Below are 25,418 nucleotides of genomic sequence, written 5' to 3' on the forward strand. Positions count from 1 at the left end.
GCATCTTGATCGAGGATACATGAGTTGGAAATGGAAAGAAGGAGAATTCTGCAGCTCAGGGAGCAAAGTTGGTGTCTTAAAAGCAGAGCGATCTGGTTACAGGCAGGGGACGAAAATTCAAAATTTTTCCAGAATTACGCCAAAGGGAGAAAAATCACAAATACAATTTGGGAAATGAAGAAAGCAAACGGTGACTTAGCGCTCTCTTTCGAAGATTTGGCTTCTGAAGGGGTAAACTATTTTAAACACCTCTTTAAAGCCCCAGGTGAAGCCACAATTGTAGAAGTTATAAGGGTTGCCCAGATTTTTCCGTGGTTCATAGAGGAGGAAGACAATGAATTTCTCATGGCACCTATTTCTAAAGAGGAGGTTGCAAGCGTCCTCAAATGAATGCAAAAAGAAAAAAGTCCCGGCCCGGATGGCTGGACTGTTGAATTCTTCCAAACTTTCTTTGAATTCATAGGTGATGAGCTAGTGGAGGTGGTGGAAGAATCCAGACTTTCAGGTTCTATTTATCAACCCTTTAATGCTACATTTTTAACTCTCATTCCCATGTCTGATCTCCCAGGTTCTTTTGCCGATTTTAGGCCCATTTCTTTGTGCACCTGTGTTTTCAAACTTGTTGCTAAAATTATTGCTGTCAGGCTAAAACCCTTCCTTTCTAAAAATGTTTCTCCGGAGCAGTTTGGTTTTTTAGATGGCAGGCAAATACATGAAGCTGTGGGAGTTGCTCAAGAAACGCTCCACAGTCTCAAAGTTGGGAAAAAAAAAGGAGTTGTTGTAAAAATAGATTTATCGAAGGCTTATGATAGAATCAGCTGGCTGTACCTAAGACTTTTGCTAACCCATCTGGGCTTTAGTTTTGAACTTGTAAGATGGATTATGAGCTGTGTCTCGTCTTCTTCCATAGCTGTTCTGATCAATGGAGTAGCATCTAGTTTCTTCAGTCCTGAACGTGGCCTGCGGCAAGGCTGCCCTCTATCTCCCCTCTTGTTTTTGCTGGCAGCAGATGGAATCAGTCGTTTGATCCATGAAGCGAAAAGTCAAGATTTGTTGAAAGGAATAGAAGTTGCTCAAAATTTCTGGGTCACTCACCTTCTCTTCGTGGATGATATTATACTCTTCAGCAATGGCAGCCTTGAGGATTGTAGGATGCTTAAGAGGATCTGGACCTCTTTCTGAAAGCGACTGGCCTCTGTATAAATGAGAGAAAATCTACTATTACCTGTTCTGGTCTGGCTAGAGAGGAGATGCGTAGGGTGACTTTGGTTCTGAACTTTGAAGTTAAATCTCTAGAGGACTCTTTCAAATATCTGGGGTTCTATCTGAAACCAGACAATTATAGGATAAAAGATTGGCAGTGGATTCTTGTAAAATTGGAATCGAAATTGAAACATTGGAGCCACAAGTGGATCTCCCGGGCAGGTAGGCTTGTTTTAATAAAAATCTATTTTAATGGAAATTCTAGTCTATTGGGCGAGCTTGACTTGGGTGCCCAAAGGTATTATAAACTCAATTGAGAAACTCTGCAGCAGCTTTCTGTGGGCGGGGTCTAAGTCTGAGAGAGTTACCCCGTGGATCGCATGGGACAAAATTACTCGCCCTAAAGAGTGGGGGGGTTGGGGCATAAAAAACCTTGCAGATTTCTCCCAATCCCTTGCAGCAAAGTTGGCTTGGAGGATCATCACAGTGGAAAATCTATGGACTACAGTGACTAAAAGGAAATATATAGATCCATTAACAACGCTTGATTGGATCAGACTGCCGCAAAAGTCGTCCAAAAATTCCTCGGTGGTCTGGAAAGCAGTGGTCGCTTCCGTTCACATCATTGAGAAGGGGTTGGCATGGTATGTAGGAGATGGAACTCAGATTCGATTGGGGCGCGATCCTTGGATTGGCTATTCTGAGGGGTTTAATCTATCTCAAGGTTTGGTTGCAGTTTTAAAAGACAGAGGTTTATTCACTTTAAACCAGGTCGCTAATCACCGAGCCTCTTCCATCTGGAATCAAGGGTGGCTTAAAGGACGAGACTTAGATTTGACCGAAGACAGGTTGGAGGAATGGGACAGGTACACAAGGGATCTTGTTAACTCTTCGGTGCGGCTTTCTGACTCTCCGGATGAGTTAAAATGGGTTTTTGCTCAGAATGGCTTTTATTCCCCAAAGGAAGGTTACAAATGGATGATGTCTCAAAAGGGTATGGAAAATCTGGGCTAGTGGGCTAAAACTTTATGGAAGTTAAAAGGACCAGCTAAAACAAAACTGTTCTTCTGGTGTGTCCTTTGCCAGAAAGTTCCAACGTTGGATTTCCTTCAAAGAAGAGGCAGGATTGGTCCTGGTAGATGCCCTCTGTGTAAAGACAGCGCCGAATCTGTGCAACATTTATTTCTCTTTTGCCCTTTCAATTCTAGTCTCTGGGCAGCAATGCTAAGCTTAATAAATGTTCCTCATAAATGGGAAGGGCAGGGGCTCTTAGAGGTCTGGAAGAGTTGGTGGAACATTTCTTTAAACAAAAGGGAACAATCCATTCCTTTACTCATTACATGGGGGACCTGGCTGGCCAGAAATCAAGCTATTTTCAAGGACTCTGTTTTCCCTATTGGAAGACTTGCTGCTGAGGGAGCGGCCATCTATGATAGTATTCCTATCCCTCAAGCTCCAAATTCTTCCAGGGCTGTTTGTTAAGAAGTCATTAGACACTCTATGTTGTGGGCTTATTTTGATGGGGCTTCGGATATTAATGGGCGGTGTGGGGCTGGCTTGGTCATACATATCTCAGAAGAGAAGATAGTTAAAGCTTCAGTCGGTCTGGGACAGGGTTCAAATAATTTTGCCGAATTGAAATCCCTTCATCTCCTCCTCAGCTGGCTTATTCTCCGTAATGTGCAAGAAGTTCAGCTTTTCGGGGATTCCATGAATGTGGTGCAATGGTTCAACGAGGCTCATCGCTGCTACAATCTTACTCTGCTTCCTCTGTTTAGAGAAGTTTCTCGGCTTAGGAACTGTTTCATGGAGGTTTCTCTTAGTCATATATACCGGGAAGGGAATTCTGAAGTGGACTGTCTTTCCAAAGAAGGAGTAGACCGAGAGATGGGGTCGTGGGCTGTCTCGGAGGTTGATAATGGGTTTGTTCGGCCTGTTGAACAACCCATCTTCGCTTAATCTTTCTTCACACTTCCTCTGTTCCTGTAAATATATGTGTGTATTTGTGTTTGTTGCATGTCTCCATTTCTAATATCTTCTACCTTGCCGTTTTTCTTGGGCTGTTTTCCATATGTGTGGATGCCTGGGCAGTGGTTCCTGTATTCTCGCAGCGGCTTCAAATCCTCATTTGTGGATGTTGTGGATCCGCGTGGTCCTTTCTTCCATTGTCGCTGGTGTTATTGGGACTTTGTTTCCCCTTTCGACGACTCTTCATTGATTAGCTGCGGGCCTTTAGAGCTGTGCTCAAATGCTTTGAGCGGTTTGGGAGGTTTCTTCCCTCCTGCGATGGGTTTTCTGTCTGCGAATGTTTGCTAGCTGAGTCTCGCCCTTTGCTGGCGGCTTCAGGCTTGGCGTTTTTTTACATATTTTATGTAACCCTTTTTATTAATAAAAGGTGGGATTTTTCTATGGAAAAAAAAATGTGGATTATATAAAATAATTATATTTATATGCAGTAATTATTTAAAATAAGAAAAATTACAATATAAACTTTAAAATTAGTTGAAGTATAATTTTATAATATTTATTTATTAACATTCAATACTACCATGGTATCTAGATAAATAGATGAATGGAAACTCATGTGTCTAAAATCATAATTCATAAAAAGACATTTAAACAATTTATAAAAGAAATCTATATGAATTAAAGTTAATATGTTTTGAGATAAAACCAATTTATTTATCACTGTAAATTTACAAACCAACACTAATTATATATATAAAATATATATATATATATATTACAAGAATGGATTTCCTTTAGATGCATAAGGCCCCTACATATGCCAAAAACAAGACAAAAATATTTAATACAATCAGAATTTTTGGAACAACTACTTTATCAACAACATCTTGTAACAAACATATGTCTCTAGTTGATGGTTCCTTTCCATGACAAACTTAACAGTAACCTTATTGCCAGACAATATCATCACTAAATAAGAATAGAAGTTTCCTTAATGCACAACAATGTCAACAATAACCAATTGACATTGAGCTATTAGGTTTACCAATAAAACTATATTTAAACTGGTGATGCTCCCACGAACCGTCACAAAGTGGTATTTGTGGGCAACAATGTTAATGTAATCTCCCTCAAACTTAATGTTAACGTTAACGTAATCAAACTTTTGTTACATTAGCCATAGTCCCTTACTTTGACAATTATCAGTCATGGGTCTATGGTTTACACCCTCAAAATCTTATCAGAAGCGTTCTTCAAATGTGTTAGGCTTTGAAAACCTGGGACCATAACTTTTTACTGAAATACATAGAAACAAAAGAAAACCCCGCTTTGAACGCTTTATCTGGATGTCAAATTTTAAACATCCGCAACCATAATTATCGGCGGATCTGTCTTTTGGTCCATCGCCTTTCCACTGTCATTCTATATCTCCGATCTCTAATTGGCTAATCTCCGCTGTCCAATTCTTCTCCAATCTAATGGTCAGCGTTCACTCCAAATGTTTAAACTGACACGTCAGTCATCCACCATCGATCTGCGCGTAGTGGATCCAATGGTCCACATCTATTTCATGCGGATAAGTAAGATGGGAATGAATTGCCCGATAATGTGGTTTCCCTATTCAACCTCATGCTATTTGTCAAAGGTTTAATGGGATCGGGCGACTGCCCTTCAATACAACTTATGGACTTTCGCTTGCTCGAAAACCACTTCCACTATTGCGAAACCACTTTCGCAATCCAACAGTTGTAATTTATTCATGATCCAACGGCCATAATTGCATCGTAAATGAATGTGCTTTCTGTCATATAGATAGCTACGCATGGTACGTCATGTACCAGAGGTGGTTCCCCCTCTCGGTATAAGAAGATCTTGATATGCTTCTCCAGTTCGCTGTAACTCCTGATAACAAAGACACCGAAAAATTCAAATCAAATAAGCTCTACTAACAATGACCGAAATCCATGTATTTAAGATATAATGAACCATCGTGTGTATATATATTTTTAAATAATTTTTTACTGCTGAAAGGCACGAGCATTTCGGTAGATGTCGTGGGTTGGAACAGAGAAATCCCTCAGCTCTGATTTATGTTCTGTTTCTAAAATTTCTTTCCTCATCGCTGCCCGAGCATGTCTGAGGTCGATTTCCACCTTCAAAACATTACGCCTCCCCTTCTACATTGCTTACCATGCATCCATCCACAAAACAAAATTAAATTCAATTATGTTCCCATTTCTTAAAACCCATTAAGTTAACTAAAAATTATTATAAAAGTATTGTAAAATATTATTAAAATTGGCAGACCCATCTAAAATATTTCTTAGAATATTATTGACTATTATCAACAAGAAAACAAAATAAGATTCACCGATATTAGGTTCCATCACCTTATGGATAGAGCTGTTGTTATAAGGAATTCCGCCAATTGATTCGATTGAGGGTGAGGGTGATGGGGATTGGGATTCATGTATTGATACAGAGGGACCAGGTGAAGGCAATCCATGATTCTTTGCGAAATAAATGGTAGCACCAAATTGACATAATAGAAATCGAGGAGCAAAAAACTAGCGACGATTAATATAAGAGTGAGCACTAGACTCCACTTCAGGTTACATAGTTCATCCATAATGGCCAACCTTCATGGCATATCCCCTTAACAAGAGTTGTTCCCATGTCTTTGAAGGGATCATTCATTCATTCGTCAAATCTCTGCAACTGTATAAATTTTCATTAGACACATAGTTCCCGAAATACACTATTTTACATTTTCGGGACATACACTATGCTACATCCCTCGAGCGAAGCTTCATCTAATGTGTCGCTCCATCTAATGTGTGGTTATCTACATGGAGGAGGGCAATTGAAACATCTGCATGGAGGAGGCCAATTGAAACGGTAAGTATCGCTATATGAAATTGAAACTGTTAGTGATTGCCACGCTAAATCAATGTCTTACATCCCTCTGACCAATTTTCGTATAAGAGAAGTGAAACGGTGAGTGATGTCTAGGCGGAATTAAAACTTTTGGTGTTCCTAAGGTAATTGAAATGGATGATGATAGCGATTCGTACGTTTCAGAACCATTTTTAGTCTTTCCACTTTGTCTTAATCATAATAGGTGGCGATTAACAAATGGTATGATAAATTTTTAATCATTCTTTGTAAAAATTTAATTTAAGTATGCTTTAAACATGTGATTTAGACATTCAAGTAAATTAGTGGTGTGAATTATATCCATTGATATAGTGAAAACCACGAGAATATACTGGCATCTTTCAATTTAGGCCATCTCATCAAAAAGATTAATTAAGAAAATGATTAAAGTGCCCAAATCCAATAAAAGGAACACCTATCACCGTAATTAATATAAAATTAATTTATAGGCCACTACTCTCCAATCGAACACCACGGGCCAGCAAGTGGCCATATTTGTCGGCCTAGATTAAGAATTAAGGAAAACAATTTGTTGACTTTGTCGTGTGGAAATGAAAATGAGGTAGACCATTTGAATTTTAAAAATATATCCTTCATTATTAGCATTGGAAAATAGTATAGTTCATGTTTATTTCAATGACTAAATTGAAATAAAATTATTTCTTTGTAATTAATACATAAAGTAATGCGTGTAAAGATCAAACTTTACACCATATATATTATTATATGCAACCAGAAAATGTATACGTCGGTGACGAGCATTCTCTACGAATCTAAGAACAAAAAACCGATCAGAGTCCTAAATTTCTTACATACACTCACATCAATATTTCGGAATAACATACGTAACATTTGTCAAATTGTGCAGTAACATTGAAGGTAGAAGATGCAATGTCATCACAACTAATTTCAACGTGAAGAGTCGGTAGTAGAAGGCGGTCTGCTCTCCCGGTTATGGATGTTGAGTCGGATAGGTTTGATGACCAGATGGAAGAGGAGGTGGATTACAGAGAGGACCCAAATGTCCAAGTATGGAAACCCGAAAGCTTCAGAAGCAAAGTGTTAATGGTTGGTTTCTCTGCATTAGAATAACTTCCAAGTATGGAAACATACATTGCTCTCTTTGGAAGACATGTGTGAAGCTAAAGACCATCAAGGATTTGGAGGCTGCCACAAAAAACCTCCGAAGTTAGGTATTATGGATTCTGCAGAACATTTGCGGATTCTGCAAAATTCAGATGGTCTTCAGATCAACTCAAGACATGAACATTTCCAATTTTCCCATGCCCTTAACAAGTATCTGCAAAACTCAGACGCAAGCTCCAAACTCAGCTGGTCACAAGGTCAACATTCGGAATGAGCATTTCCCATGCCGTCACTACGTATGTACAAAACGCAGTTGGTCTCGAGGTCGACTCTCGGCATGAACATTTCCCAAGGTCGACTCTCGGCGACGTACAACTTTGATAGAACCCATTTCAAAAATTTGACGGGCAAGCATTTATGATGCGCAGCGTGGTATAGTCCACAGACATATATTGCATGGTAATTGAGTTTTGTTATGCCATTAAGGACGTGGCAAATACATTGACCCATGATATTGACTAGATGCATTTTGATGTAGCCAGAAGAATCGAATAATCGTTGAAATTATCTTCTCCCCAGGTGCGTTGAGGTTATCTTCTTGCCCGGTGGCATCACCAATGTAATACCCTGCAAAACAGCTAAATAAAAATAACATGAGTGAGTAAATAAAAATAATATATGAGTGGAATAATATATGAGTGGGTTTAATAGTTAAGAGTATGTTTTTCACTTAAAAGGTTATATATTCAAAACCATAGTTATCAAATTCGAAATTATTCGATTAGATACGGAAATAATTAGACAATATAAAATTTTAGAATAGCACAATTGACACATTTATGAATAACATATTCAAGATTTACATCGTAATTTTTTTTTGGTTATACATGTGGCATTCATTTGTTTATAGATTATAAGCGAGAATAGTTAATGTCAATGTTTAGTCAAACATCCATGCTGAGCAACACGGATGAATGTTGGCGTAACAATGTTTAGTCAAACATCCATGCTGAGCAACACGGATGAATGTTGGCGTAACCCTGTTTGTTGTAACTCATTCTACGTGGAATACAAGTTAACTCTAGTGGAATGGGTAGAGTATGTATGTCTTTGTAGACTTAGCAGTCAAATCGTTACGTGGAGGTGGGTCCCTCTTCCCACAAACAAATGGGTCTCATACACCAATTTGGTGTTTGGCTTGGCTGTGACCTTAAAAATGATTATTATTACTATTATTATTACAGACAAAGATTAAATTTTTAGAAATATATTGTTTTTTAAATTTTAATTTTTTTTTTAAATTCTATTGTTTTTTAAAGATTGTGAATTAAAATTTTTTTAATAGTTTATTTATAGGATTATTTAAATATTTTTATGAAGTCACATTATTTTAATGACATATAAATTCTTTTACGATTGTAAAATAAACCTTTATACACAATAATCTTTACATTTTAAATAATTGCATCTTGACGTATTATATAATGGAATTCACCTCTACAACAATTGCTTCAAATAAAGATAATTAATGTGTTGCTCCTACGGCTCTCTAGTCTCTCAATCTTTTTTCCTCTACCCAATCTATGTAACTAAGTGCATGTAACCCTTTTCGAATTAACATAAAGCATTTTGAAAACGCACTATGAGTTTCATATAATGCCATTTTTACATTCATTCACTATATCTTCCTACATGGTTTATTCTTTGTATTCTTTTTGCCCCATGAAAGTGAAGTTTTGGGCTTGTTTTGTTTAGAATAGCACAATTGACACATTTATGAATAACATATTCAAGATTTACATCGTAATTTTTTTTGGTTATACATGTGGCATTCATTTGTTTATAAATTATAAGCTAGAATTGTGAATGCCAATGTTTAGTCAAACATCCATGGTGGGCAACACGGATGAATGTTGGCGTAACCCTGTTTGTTCTAACACATCCTACGTGGAATACAAGTTAACTCCTACATAGAATACAAGTTAACTCTAGTGTAATGGGATTGAAACAAGCAACACCATCATTTGTTTTGTTACATGTCACACGATTTTTAGAATTCTATGTTTTTACAACATCACACAAAATTGCATTACTTTAACCCTTAAATATTTTTTCTATAAAATTAGCCCTACGTGACATATGTTCAAAGTTAAAATAAAACATGAACTAAAATAACACCAACTATTACATAATTTACCATCTTTGTTTTTATAAATATTGTATTTATGTATTCGAACGTAATATAGTATATGAAGCCACACATATATATGTTCGTTATAATATATATAATATGGATACTACTCCAGATGTTTTATGTTTTTATAAATTTTATTACTATATAATATATTACAAAGGTTTAGTAATATAGTTTGTAATATTTATTATGTAAATGGTTAATATATTTTTATTTGTATTAATATGTCTATGAATATATTTATTTATATACTATTTATAAATAATAATAATAATAATAACTAGTTTATATGGAAAATAATAATAATAACTAGTTTATATGGAAAATGTTTGTGTGTCCGTGTGGATGGGATCAAGAAAACAATTTCACACAAATCTAAGTAATTGAAAGATTAATTGAATTAGGAATGAAACTGGAAGCATTCAGGTTAGAAGCACATTAGGATGCCACAATGTTGTATTCATTATCAAATAACCATACACGCACAAATATAATGGTTACCTTTTGTTCTGGAGATTATAACAATTTCCTAGAAAATATTATCTAAATCTAACCTTATAAAACAATCAAAACAACTTTTCTCCATTATTACTAAGTTTCCCTGTTAATGGAGAAAGGATTAATCTCCACACCTATGATCTCCCTAAAATTCAAGTTTAATCTTCCCAAGGGCCTTCGTGAAAATATGAGCAACATTTTCACAAGTATTACAACATTAGGAAAAATTATTTATACTGTATCTCCTCTCTAATAAAATGAAACTGAGCATCAACATGCTTTGTCCTCGCATGAAAGATTGGATTTTGTGCCAACTTGATCTATCTCTAGTTGTCACACTTGATCACTGTAGCTTTCTTTTGTTCTTCTCCAATATCTCACAAGTTCTTACACACAACGCTTTATACTTTATCTTTGTATATGACAAAGATATAGTAGGTTTCTTCTTGTTACTCCATCAAACAATCCCAGATCCAATACTAAATGGATAAGTTGTAGTTGATCTTCTATCATTTGGATTACCAACCCAATCTGAATCTGAGTAACCTCTCAACTCAACATCAAATGAAGGAGTATACTTAAGACAAAAACAATTTTTCCTTTAAGATACCTGAGGAATCATGTTGTTGTTTTCCAATGGATTTCTATAGGTCTCGCCATAAACTGGCTTAACACACTAGCATAGTATGTTATGTGAAGTCTCGTTGTAGCATGATAATTCAAGATTCCCACCAGTTGACTATGTATTGTACCATCAACCTCCTTTGAGCCATCATCAAAATGCAGTTTGACATTCTCCTCCACTGGAACAAAAGAATCTTTTCACTGATGCATACTAAACCTTTTAACCACTTCTCTAACATACTTACCCTAAGTAACAAAATTTTGGCCATCATCTCTGCACACTTCAAGACCCAGATGGTAATGTAACTCACCAAGATATTTCATCTCAAATACTTGTGACATTTGCACCTTAATTTCATCAATCAGTTTGATGAATTTCCTAGTAATAATTAGTTCATTAACATACCAAGAAATCAGTACTACAAGCCCCTTTGCATCAAAAATGGTATACATATTTGGATTTCTTTGATTCCTCATAAATTCCCGCTGAAGAAAGAAGGAATCTATCTTTTTATAGCATGACCTAGGTGCCTGCTTTAGCCCATAAAGGGCTTTCTTTCATGTTCAAATTAAATGTTCTTGGCCCTTTTTCACAAACCCTTGAAGTTGTGTCAAATACACCTCCTCCTTTAAATCACCATTCAGAAAAGCATATTTTACATCTAATTAGTTCAAATTCCAGTGGTACTTTGTAGCCAATGCAATTAACAATCTAATAGCATTTAATTTAGCTACAGGTGAAAATGTTTCTGCATAATCAATGGACTCCTTTTGTGAGTACCCGTTTTTCAGCAATCTAAATTTATATTTATCTATACTACCATCTTCTCTAAACTTTGGTTTTTTACAATCATTTGCATCCTATGGGCTCTTTTCTTTTAGGTAGTTTAGTAAATTCCTGGGTTTTAATTATAATTATAGATTTATATTATTCCTCCATTGCTTTTCTCCACTCTTCATATCCATTAGCTTCATCACAATTCATGGGTTCTATGAAATTCAAAACACTACTCATCAGGGAATATTCCTTGTACCTTTTAGATAGTTGAATCTGCCGAGTAGATAACCTTCACACTTCACTATTTTCACCTTTGTTCTTTGAAATTACTTCTCCCCTTCGGGTTGGTCTCTGACTAATGGTGATATCCATAACAATGGATTCTTCCTCAAGCTTTTTATACTCACTCTCTTATGCTTTTTCTTCTACTTTATTGTTTTCAACTTCAGGAAGAACATGACATCTTTCATAGTTGTTATCCTTGTTTCATTCATCTGCTTGCTCATGGAAAATTACATCTCCAGTCACAAATACTTCGTGAGTAGATGGATCAAACATTTTATGTGCTTTATATTCTAAACAATATCCTAGAAAAATACTTTTGATACCTTTAACATCAAGTTTCTTTTTGTTCTTACACCCAAATATCTTCAAATGATGAACTGATGGTTTAAAACCATTCAAAGCATCAAATGCAGTCTTGAAATCAAGATAACTTGTTGGATTTCTATTCTTTAAATAAACAATACTCTTAATGGCTTCCACCCAAAAATAATTTCACAGGTTCTTACCTTTGATCGGACTCCATGCACATTCCACCAATCTTTTGTTTTTTCCTTTCTGCAACATCGTTCTACGTGTGGAGTGTACAGTATTTTGAATTCATGCACTATTCCATGATCATTGTAGTACTTGATGAAGTTCCCCAATCTGTATTATCTCCATTGATATGAACGGAGGATCTTTATAAATTTCCCTGTATTCTTCTCTGCCATGTTTTTCAATTCTTTGAAATACTCAAAAGTTTTTCTTGAGGAAGTACACCTAGGTATACCTTGTGAAATCATAAATAAACAACATAAAATAATAGGCACCTCTTAGGGATTTGGTTTGCATGGGTCCACAAACATCATAACTCAAAAGTTCTAATACACCTCTTCTTCTCCTATCAAACTTAGAGGGAAACTCTTCTCTGTGAATTTTTCCTAATGCACAACCTTCACAAGAATCATATTCATTCTTTAACATAGCAAATCCTTCAACCATACTTAGTTTCTGCAACAAAAATAAATCATGGTAATTTATGTGACCATTACTCCGATGCTAAGGACATTCTGTTGACATAGTTGTAGAAGTCAATGCTTGATAACTTTTGCTAGTGACATCAATCATGTACATGCCTCCAAGTCTGACTCCTGAAGCAACAGGTTTGCAGTGATCCAAAAAATATTTCACTATGCAATGTGTTTTAAAGAATTCAACCTTCATATTTTGATTTGTAATTATAGACACAAAGGACAAATTTTTCTTTGTCCTAGGCACCTACATAACATTATCAATGTGCTTCACATTTCCGTTTCGAAATATCATAGGCATATCTCCACATCCTTTGATCTAATGTGGGTGATCGTATACAAGATAGATATTAACACCATTGCATACCTCCTTGAAATTCTCATACCAACTCCTGCTACATGTCATATGAATCGAAGCTCTAGAGTTTGCTAACCAAGTATTAACATCATGCATTTCAGCAGACAACATAGAATTAGACATAAACAACTTAATATTTTTGAGATCAAAATTGAGGCCTTCTCTTCCAAGATGATATGAATTTCTTTTGTGTTTATTATTCCTACATTCATGACTTTTCTTCTTATAATAGTCTTAGGCAATATTCCCACTTCTACCACAATAAAAAATTTTCATTCCAAACTCATTTTTGACAGATGACATACTTTGGTTTGATTTTAGAAAGGCTCGTTCATAGATGAGCTTCAATCATTTTTTCCTCCTCCCTATTTCACTTTGAATAATTTCTTCTTCACCATAACTACCAAATCTCGATTATGAGGCGTCAAATTATTGTGCCTCTCTTCTTCTTGCAACAAATTACCTATCAATTCCTCAAAGTTTGACACTCTCTCCCTTGCTTCAAGACCTATAATAAACATCTGATGGTCCTTTGACATTTCGTTTAAAGTAATTCTCACAAGATCAATATCGGGTACTGATTCTCCTATATCTTCCATCTTATCTTTCAAATCTTTCATTATGGAAATATAGGCAATAACAAATTCATTCCCTTCCATTCTAATATACAAGAGCTTACTCTTCAAAAATAAGAGTCGATTTGTATTCTTAGTTTCATACAAATCCTTCAATGCATTCCTGGTCGCATTAGAGGATTTACAATCACAAATATAACAAATTACATTATCTTTCATGGACATTCTTAATAATACCATTTATTTATTCTCTTGCTTCTCCTATTCCTTAATCAATGCAGCGGTCGAGCCTACGATATGTTTTATTTCTTCTCCCTTCGTGATGGTCCAAGTGTCATAAACTTCCAACAATATTTGTATCTTGAATCTCCAATTCACGTACTTTGTGCCATCTAGTTTTTGACTTCATTCAGGTATCTATCTACAAGTGGATTTTCCATCTTCTCCCCATGTCTTTTAGGATCACTTTCAACAACTTCAAATAAATTTGAATGAAGGTTAATTTTTTTTTAATAGGGCTCAATTAATATATAAAAATAAATCCCCTTTTAAAAATATGTCAAATCCCTTTCATAAACACTCCCATTTTAAATTTAAAATCCCCACACTAAGCGCTCCTCAAAAAAGATATAACCCCCCTGCCCTTTTTCGAAAATGACATGGGCACCTTCTTTAAAAAAATGAAACTTCACCAACGCACTTTTCGATGAGATTGTGTAGAACTGCAATGCAAAATTTTTAAATTTCATTTGTTTACCCTCATCAACGTAGGAGCTCTTTGTTTTAGACTCAGTTGATCCACAAAAAAAGCAAGACCAAACAAAACTCTAGTCTCCACGTGCATGTCACCTCTCAATTTACACGATCTCAACACTCTCACCTTTGCACAACTCAGGGCTCCACAATACCAATTCATTGTAGATACTTCACGCACCCCTACAACATTGGATCTCTAATTAAAACTGGTCCTCCGATGCTACCTTAGTGCTCTCATCAATTCACACTACAGACTCTGCTACTCGGTGCCTCCAACATTGTTCTTCTCCTGCGTCTACCACCAATCAAAATATGCTCTTCTCTTCTCTAGTGCAAAAAATGGCTCTCTACTAAGGTCTTTTATATCATAATGATCTAAACAAACCCGCAAACTTTTTGTTCATGCATCTCCCTGTCGGCATTGAATGCTTGTATGGTGGTTGAACCACATTAGACAACGCAACACTCACTTGGGGGTTAGTACTACACACTAAATGGCAGGGTAGTTTTTAAAAAATGCGTCCTTAGGCCATAATCCATGTGCACATCTCACCATACAACACCTGGTTCAACCCTCCACATGTCACATAGCCACAGACTCCTGGTAAACGTACCAAAATGCCACAGCGTTCTCCAACTAACAAATATTATCCATACTCAATGCACTTACAACATACAACTATGCTCCTTAGCATTGGTCATTTCAGATAGACTGGTTTGCGTATGTGCTTCTCCAAAAATGATTACGCATACATCAAGCTCAGCCCTCGTCGTTGCCTCTTGCTCTGATAGCAATTTAAACAATAGGAACAGAAATTGAATTAAGAATGAAACCAACAGTACTCAGGTCAGGAGTACCTAAGCATGCTACAATGTTGCATTCATTAATAAAAAAATCACACATACACAAATATAATGGCTACATTATGTTCATGAGATCACAAAAATCTCCCAGAAAATAGGATCTAAAGCTAACATTAGAGAACAATCAAAACAACCTTTCTCCATTATTTCTATGTCATAGAAACTAAGTCTACTAAAATTTTGAAGCTCAAAAGAAGGGATTCATCAAACCAAATCAATCCATGAATTTAAACAACACATATTTCAAAATATAAGTTGGTATCCCTTAAAATTTTATCCATTGGAAAATCACTGGAAAAGCGATAGAAACACTAAAATCCAATGTACAAAATTGGTCATGACAAAAAAACCAAAATGAAAACCACGAGTAGTGTGTCAAGACATAATTCCATAAAGAAATAATATCCCTTCCATATGACATCCCATTTGAAATGGTTTCAATATATGTCACTCATTGTGTTATTTTCATATCCTAGTCATTATCAAATTCTTATCAATTTTTAATGCAAGTATTATTCCATCATTAGGATTAATTAGTTAATGATATGTAATGATTTAAAATAAATCTAGTGATCACTGAATGATCAAAGAAGGATACTCATATGGAAAGTATCTCGTAGATGATGAAAGAAAATTCATTGAATCTTTTGGTCATGCTAAACCCTAAAGGATAAGGAGCGTAAAATCCAGATAATGAAGAGAAGAGAAACCAATGATAGGTCAAGTGCAATAAAGGAGGAAATTTCACAATATTTATAATGGGGGACCCTTCATTTTAACCAAAATGTAGGGGAGTTGTTGGTGGCCCAAAAAAATCCTAGGAAACGTTATGAAAGAACTAAAAAGGAATTCAATTAATGAGACAAAAATGATCTTTTAATAAATTCAATTGAATTAAATGAGACATGAAATGAATTTTTCATAAATAGATGACTACAAAAAATTCACTATTATTTATTTTTGTAATAATCATTTAAAATTTCAAGAAAAAATTGTTCAAGTCAAGTGATTGCTCCAAAAACTTGCACAACCATTTTTAAGAGATAGATGTTAGGAGAATTTTATGTTAGTTGTTTATTTATTTGGAGGTTAGGTACATAATAACACCAAAATAAATAACAAATCTCAGTTTTTGTTAACAAGGTGGCCATATGAAGTGGGCGATTCTTTATAGCTCTAATGTTGATAAAGTATTTATATATACATGGGGACATGGTCACATGGAAAAAAACAAGGTAGAGACTGATGGAATTTTTCAAGTTATTTTACTAGCCAAACAGAAGTAGGTGTAAGAGTTGACTATCCCAGGGCATTCACTCCTGATTTGGAAACATATAGTTAGAGACATGCTGCTTAAGGAAAAATATCTAGATAATATTATAAAAAGTGTTCAGGAAATGATAAAAACCATCTCATCAAAATCCTTCATCCATGTCCTATGAGACTACAACAGAGAAGCTAGCAACCTTGCCAATAATGGTTGTAAATTGAAAAGTGGGAGACCTATATATTAATGCCCAACTTAAGTAGTCATTCCCTAATGGTGGTTAATAGCTACATCAAATTTAAAAATTACTATATTAAAAATGTTTGGAATATTGGGGGACATAGGATCATCATGGTAGTGAACAATGACCATAGTCCTCCAAAGTGGTCACACACATTTACATTAACTCAAAATTCCATCTCATTCAAGAGGGTGGTAAACGCAAGCATAAAGAAATCAATCCAGTGCCTTCAACCACCATATGGGGTACTAAGTATACGATTGATGTCAATGACAAATGGTTTTAACCTTGTACATTGGCGAGCATGTGGGATTTATTTATGGAGGAAAAAAAGTAGCAATCCCCATGTTTCTTACATAATTGGAAATTGAAGAGAGAGATTGCAAATGGAATGAGGTATGAGAGACTTGCCAAATATTTTTTGAATAATTTGAAGGCATTCCCATTTGACCAACAAAAACCATTGACTAAGGATTTCATCTCTTTGTCTTCTCCACCCTTGTTTCGATGTGGTTCTTCGGTTAGTATTGAATGGCTCAATATGGACAATTAAAGAATTTGGTTTCAAGTTATATTATTGGTGAATTATCCTACTTATTAGTGGAACCCTATGGTGGAAAGGTTTTAGTTTACCTTATTTCAATGGAAATTGATTTTGAGTCGAGCTATGCCATAGTCTTATTAAATAATTAGATGATGGGAATGTTTTATGGCATTTTCCTATGTCTTAAGCCTGGTAAAAAAATAGTGGGGGTTGGTGGCATGCTTATGTGTTTGTTTCCCCTCCTTTGAATTCCCCTCGGTGCTTGTTTTTTTCCATAGGATCTACGAGTAATATTTTAGTTCTACAAAATTGTAGTGTTCACGTTTGCTCGTATTCATCTCATCGATATCATAGAGATCATGGAAAATTTTAGGGGCTAATGCTCACAGGTGGGCTAATTTTCCATGATTTTTCCACAAGAAAGATCGTTATTTTACATTTTTTTATAAAAATTATTCACCCAAATTTTAGGGTATAAAATTATTTTCCCTTAAAAATCGCCAACATTACATAGACAGTATATATAAAATCATTCTAAATTTGAATAATTTCATAAATATATCAATAAAATTTTCATAGTTTGCATATCAGGGACTAGTGAGATTCACCAATGTTTTTAAGCTTCAAGAAAATTTTACATCCTTAAAATTTTCCTTGATACAGATAAGGTAGTGAACCACACAGTGTTGTGGAATTATAAAAAATGATAGGGCAATTACTGTCCTAAAAAAGAATTGGGATAAATTTATTTCTATGCATGTTAATTTGGGATAAATAGACTACTTTCAACCTATGTCCCCTCTTTCGTATGCCTCTAGTCCTAATAGTAAAAATTGCATGTGCATTGAATGGGAATAATTTGGTTAGTGTGGAGATAGTTCCAGGTGTCTTCTCCTTGGCATGCCTTCAAACTCATTGTGTTTGGATGAGTCGAGCCATCATCATAATTCTTAGAAATAAATTCAAAATATGTTCTTTGAAAAACAGATAGACCCTATAATTGGTGCAATTTTCAACTCTTGGAATAGTGTAGTTGATAAGGGGAATATAATCTCAAATTTTTGTCTCTTTGGTCACAATCTTGTTGAGCCTTTTGACCTTCTTCAGAATCCTGCTATACAAGAATGGAGTTGAATTTGGTTTATTGGATGCAATAAAACTATAATAGAGTTCATATGGAAATGGAAAAGATTATCTAAGCGTAGCCAATTAATGAAGTAAATGACTGTAAATGCAGAGTTCTCATTGCTAACATGGCTCAGAGTGTGGATGTAATTTAAATGGAGACTTTGACACTCGGGAAGATTAAATATTACGAAAAAGATAAATATTGTGCAAATATGTCAAATAGATAATTGCATTGATTTTACCGCAAATATACCTAGCCCTGATAGTTTTGTTTCAACTCTTAAATCAATTTATACTAACAATGTAAATAAATGTTCATCGGATCGTGCCAAACCGCAGCATCCGAAGGAATTCGCATGGCGTTTCCTCGTCTTAAACGGTAGAAGCCCATGTGATTTACGGAGTTGGCTCATCACATGAATTTATAGGCACCAGCAAGCTTCGAAGGAGGTGTAAATGGCAAATGGAGGATGACAATATGACCATTGTGGGCCACAGCACTAACACGTTCATTCGCAGAAGTTGACTCGGTTCAGCGAACAGCACACCTGATTCTCCATTACGTCCATATTGTCAACTCTGGCCCGGCCCAAAAAGCCTTGTGTTCAACGTCTGGTGACTTTAGCAATGTATTCTGACGTGTATTAAGGTTTTTGTCAACAACTCAATTATATTCTTGATATCTATATAGATTTTGGAGGCTCTGACAAACAGAGAATAGAAATTGATTGTGAATGGGAAATTTCTTAATTTTAAATTTTAGTGTTTTTCTAAGGTTTTAAAACGCTGAAATAACGAAAAAAGAAAATTTTGGATGTAAACTTAGAAATTTATAAAAGTAATTAGTTTTAATAAATGGAGTTGTTTTTAGAGTGATTTTTTTGGTGCGGCTGTTTAAATTTGTGGTCAAATTTTTTTGTGTTATTTAAACTAGTTTTTGTATTATATATGGATTAGGCCCTCTCAAAAAACTTATAAGTCACTTCTATTGTGCAGGGGTTACCCATCAAAGTTGTGATTTCAATGAATTCCTGTGGGATTTTAGAGAAATTAGAATGCAAAAATCCACCATAAATGCTTCCAAAAAGTCGCACTAAAAACAACTTGTTAATAAATTTTATAAAAAATAATTATTTTTTTAAATATGTTTATATTAGAATAAATATTATGAAAATAAATTTTGAATATTTAGTTTTGAAAGATGTATTAATTTATTTTTTTTAAATAACATTAGAAATTAGGAAAGAATCATGTTTCTTCTTTTAAATATTTAATTTTTAAATATATATGCAATATAAAAAGATTTTAGATAAGTTATGAAATTTGAAAGGATTTAAGTTTTGAAAAGTAAAACATTTTGGAGATAATTTACAAGTGTGGTTATGTTATTGTTTAGTAAATTGCAATTTTAAAATTATTATCAAAATTATTTAAATTTTAAAATGAATAAATAGAATATGTGTCCAAAACATTATGATTATAAATATATAAAAAAATGTATATTTTCTAATTTTTTTCGAATTGGAAAATTTCATAATTTTTTTTTATATAATTTGAATCGGATTGGAGTTCGAATTTGTTAACTATTATTATAAGCAAGGAAAAAATCTGATCCATTTGTTGAAAGAATTTCATACAAATTTTTATAGTATCGAATTTGAATCCCAATTCAAATTTTAATTTGGTAACTATTATTATAAACAAGGAAAAAATATGATCCATTTGTCTCGTAAGTTTTCCACCGTTGGGCAAGGAAAAAATTAGGTAATTGTCCGATATATTTGAAAGGAAACATGTTTGATTCCAGCGAAGCTGTAACCTAATACAATGTTTGTAGTATTTAGATTTGGGTCTACCATTGTTGGGTTTATAGTATTAGGCCCTTAGGCTTAATATTATTCCATTGGGTTCATAATCCCTTGGGCTTTTAGTAGTAATCCCTTGGATTTATTGTTCATTAGGGTTTTAGTATTAATCCCTTGGGTTTATTGTTCATTTGGGTTTATAATATCAATTCCTTGGGTTCAATATTGCGTTTGGTTTATAATATCAATCGTTGGAAACCATTCCCAATCATAGCTAAACATGGTCAATCATGGTTGAATGTCGCATTGTGACAAGAATTGACTCACCATCAAAATAAACCATGTTTATTTTAGTGTTTGTAGTATTTATATTTGGGTTTACCAATGTTAGGTTTATAATATTACTCTCATGCTTCAATGTTGTTGAGTCTATAGTATTAGGCCCTTCAGTTTAATATCATTCCAATGGGTTCATAATCCCTTGGGATTTTAGTATTAATCCCTTGGGTTTATTTCTCATTGGGGTTTTACTATTAATCCCTTGGTTTTATTGTTCATTTTGGTTTATAATATAAATCATTGTAAACCATTTTCAATCATAGCCAAACATGGTCAATCATGGTTGAATGTCGCAATGTGACAAGAATTGTCTCACCATCAAGATAAACCATATTTATTTTAGTGTTTGTAGTATTTATATTTCGGTTTACTAATGTTGGTTTTATAATATTAGTCCCTTGGTTGAATGTCGCATTTTAACAAAGATTGACTCGCCATGAAAATAAACCATGTTTATTTTAGTGTTTGTAGGGTTTATATTTGGGTTTAACAATGTTGGGTTCCCATGGGTTTAATATTATTTCCTTGAGTTCATAAACCCTTGGGGTTTTAGTATTGATCCCTTTGTTTATTATTCATTTAGGTTCATAATATCAATCCCTTGGGTTTATTATTCCCTTAGGTTTATAATATCGATCATGGTAAACCATTGTCAATCATAGCCAACCATTGTTCAATGTCACATTGTGACAACAATTGTCTCACTATGAAAATAAATAATAATTTCTCAGATTTATTATTCCTTTGGGTTTATTATATCAATCCCTTGGGTTTATTGTTCATTTCGGTTTATAATATCAATCCCTTGGGTTCATTATTCCATTTGGTTTATAATATCAATCATTGTAAACCATTGCCAATCATAGCCAAAAATGGTCAATCATGGTTGAATGTTGCATTATGACAAGAATTGTCTCACCATCAAAATAAACCATGTTTATTTTAGTGTTTGTAATATTTATATTCGGGTTTACCAATGTTGGGTTTATAATATTAGTCCCATGCTTCAATGTTGTTGGGTCTATAGTATTAGGCCCTTCGGTTTAATATTATTCCATTGGGTTCATAATCCCTTGGGTTTATTGTTCATTGGGGTTTTAGTATTAATCCCTTGGGTTTATTGTTCATTGGGGTTTTAGTATTAATCCCTTGGGTTTATTGTTCATTTGGGTTTATAATATCAATCCCTTGGGTTCATTGTTGCATTTGGTTTATAATATCAATCATTGTAAGCCATTGTCAATCATAGCCAAACATGCTCAATCATGGTTGAGTGTCGCATTGTGACAAGAATTGTCTCACCATCAAAATAAACCATGTTTATTTTAGTGTTTGTAGTATTTATACTTGGGTTTACCAATGTTGGTTTTATAATATTAGTCCCTTGGTTGAATGTCGCATTTTGACAAAGATTGACTCACCATGAAAATAAACCATGTGTATTTTAGTGTTTGTAGTGTTTATATTTGGGTTTAACAATGTTGGGTTTACAATATTAGTCCCATGGGTTTAATATTATTTCCATGGGTTCATAAACCCTTGAGGTTTTAGTATTTTTCCTTTGTTTATTATTCCTTTAGGTTTATAACATCAATCCCTTCGGTTTATTATTCCCTTAGGTTTATAATATTGATCATCATCAACCATTGTCAATCATAGACAACCATGGTTGAATGTCACATCGTGACAACGATTCTCTCACCATAAAAATAAACCATGTTTATTTTAGTCTTTCTAATATTTATATTAAGGTTTACCAATGTTGGTTTTATAATATTAGTCCCTTGGGTTTAATATTATTTCCTTAGGTTCATAATCCCTTGGGGTTTTAGTATTAATCCTTTGGGTTTATTATTAACTTGGGTTTTATAATATCAATCATGGTCATGTTTGTTAATCTCTTGTATTTGTAATATCAATCCCTTGCATTTCTTGATCCCTTAGGTTTTTAATATTTATCTGTTGGGTTCAATAATTCCTTGGGTTTATAATATTAAAGCGTTGGGTTTATTAGCTCCTCGGGTTTATAATATTAGTCCCTTTTGTTTATCTTACGTTTTTGATGAAAAGAGATCTTGGGGGTTAACCAAAATCCCTTTCCTTAAAAAAATATCGATTTTGAGGCCTGTGGGTTATGGCCCACTAATCCTATCGGAAGCATTTCTTTAGTCCTTGAGCCTTTCAACCATGGACTTACATTGAATCGGAGCCATATAACTTTATCAGGGCTTTTATACTATTGGAAGCATTACATATAGGCCTTTAAGCCTTAAAACCCCTATAAAGCGTAACTTATGCACGCGGTCGCAATAACTATGAAAATATTTGGAATTATGTATATATATTTTGTAAAGAAAATATATAATAAAACATGCTTTTCCTCTTCCAATACGGACTTAGCACAATTCCCAAGGTATACTTCCCGCTGATTCATCCTTGTCGTTGACTACGCCTTTCAGATCGAACGATCTACAAAGGTTTTCGTGTGGGACATAAGCCTGAAGAACACCTGCCCAAAATGGGCGGTTTCCTCTCTTCGATTGACTGCTACGTGTCAAATGCTGAGTAGAATTGGGTTGATTCCATTACAAACCATCCATTGCTTTTGCTCCGCCCGAAAACTGCCTTATAAGTTAAAAACTGCCTTTTTGCATGCCTTGCGGACCCACCAGACTTACATAACATAATATATATCTCTATCAGATCCAGCCTGCAATCGTCATGTCATATATATAAAGTGTTATACGATGATTTTGGACCCGTCGAGGCTTTAAAATATAGTACATATATGCTTTAAGTCCGGCCTTTTTATTATAATATTTTATAACAAAAATTCATATAAGAGAGCGTAAACCACAATATATATGAATATCAATAAAAGTCTTCGGAACCCGCAATTAGACGGACGCACTGAGTCATATAAAATATCGCGTATGAACTATCGGGTCCGAAACCCAATCGCTCATCACAATCGGCGCTTTCATATCTCTCTCTCTCTCTCTCTCTCTCTCTCTCTCTCTCTATATATATATATATATATATATATATATATATATATATATATACTGTCTTTCGGACCCGCCACAATTATAAAACAATAATACATATCGTTTCGGGTCAGTCATTGCAAATCGTGATCGGCGGAACCCATATGCATGCATATAAAGGGATTTCAGTATAGCGGACCCACCGAGCTTTTAAACATGTTGTATATATTATTTCGGGTCTAGCCCACCCATATCGCAATCGGCGGAGTCATATACATGTAATATAAGCGGTTTACATTGTTTCGGACCCACCGTCATTATAAAATATGGCATATATATTATCGGGTACAGTGCTAATGTTTTAAGACTTGTTCCTTTGTGAAATGCGATATATTTCTCCATTTCTTTTATATTTTGATTTCCGATATACTTCACTTATCCATTTTCCAAAAAAAAATTCAAATGATTTTGAATGAAACAATGAATATATTATTATAATAATATAATATTATTATAATACTATAATAAAAAAATATTATTATTATTATTATATTTTCTTATTATAATAATATTACAATATAATTGTTATTAAATTTTTTATAATTTTATATTATTAGATTTTTTAAATAGTATAATGATAATCGAATATTATTATGAGCTATTCTTATTATTAATTAATATAAATTAGGAGTTTATATAATTATTGTAATATTAATAAAATATTTATACAATAATATATATAAATAATCTGGTTGTTAATATTTATATAGTTATTAATAATACTAAATACTAATAATAATTAATCCTATGTATACAAACCCTAAGATAAATATTAAAAATACTAAAGTCTAAGAATAATAATAATAATATTATTATTATTATTATTATGAGTTTGTATTATTATAATAATATTAATATAATAATCATAAATATATAATTATATAAGAATATAGTTGGTATTATTTGTATAGTTATTAATTGTCATAAATAATACATACTTGGTCTTTATTGTTCTTATTATAATAATATTGATTATATTATTATTATAATAATAATACAATATAATTGTTATTATTTTTTTTATAATTTTATATTATTAGATTATTTAAATAATATAATGATAATCTAATATTATTATGAGCTATTCTTATTATTAATTAATATATACTAGGAGTTTATATAATAATTATAATATCAATATAATATTTATACAGTAATATATATAAATAATCTGGTTGTAAATATATTGGAGTAGTTATTAATAATTCTATATAGTTATTTATATACTTATTAATAATCCTAAATATGCATAATAATATTAATGTGGTTGATATAAGCCTATCGTCGTATATCAACCACATTGAAAAATGTGGTTGATATATATGCTTGATATATCCCTATCCACGTATATCAACCATATTTACCTTGGTAAATATGGCTGTGCTAGTCATATTGACAATGGAATGTGTCAATGGATTGAGAGGCATCAACTTGGGATCACATTTTTTCTGTGATTGGATTTGCAAAAGAAAGTCATTGAAATCGTTAATATATTAGTTATCAATCTATTATAAAAACTTCCTTAGCAAGTTCATGGCTGGATGTGTCACAGAGATGTTTGGATTTTGTCCCTTCACATGTTCATTTAGTACGTAGAAATTCTACTTTGAGATCTCTCGTAGTTTTTCTCATTTGTTGTCCAATTCAATTTTGGCTAGGGTTCTACCCGGAATCCGGAAGACATTGCTTGGCGATCTATGCTATAGGTGACAGGAATGGGTTTGTGACGTACAATTTCGATGGAACCCATTTCAAAAATTTGACAGGCAAGCATGTATGATGTGTGGCATGGTATAGTCCACAGACAAGCAATGAGCTAGGCTGTTGCATGGTAATTGAGTTTTGTTATGGCATTAAGGACATGGAAAATACATTGACCCATGATATTGACCAGATGCATTTTGATGTAAC

The sequence above is a fragment of the Pinus tabuliformis genome, chromosome X (genome assembly GCF_031772625.1).
Source record: "Pinus tabuliformis cultivar Carrire ecotype Pingquan chromosome X, CPIR1, whole genome shotgun sequence".
Taxonomy (NCBI): Eukaryota; Viridiplantae; Streptophyta; class Pinopsida; order Pinales; family Pinaceae; genus Pinus; species Pinus tabuliformis.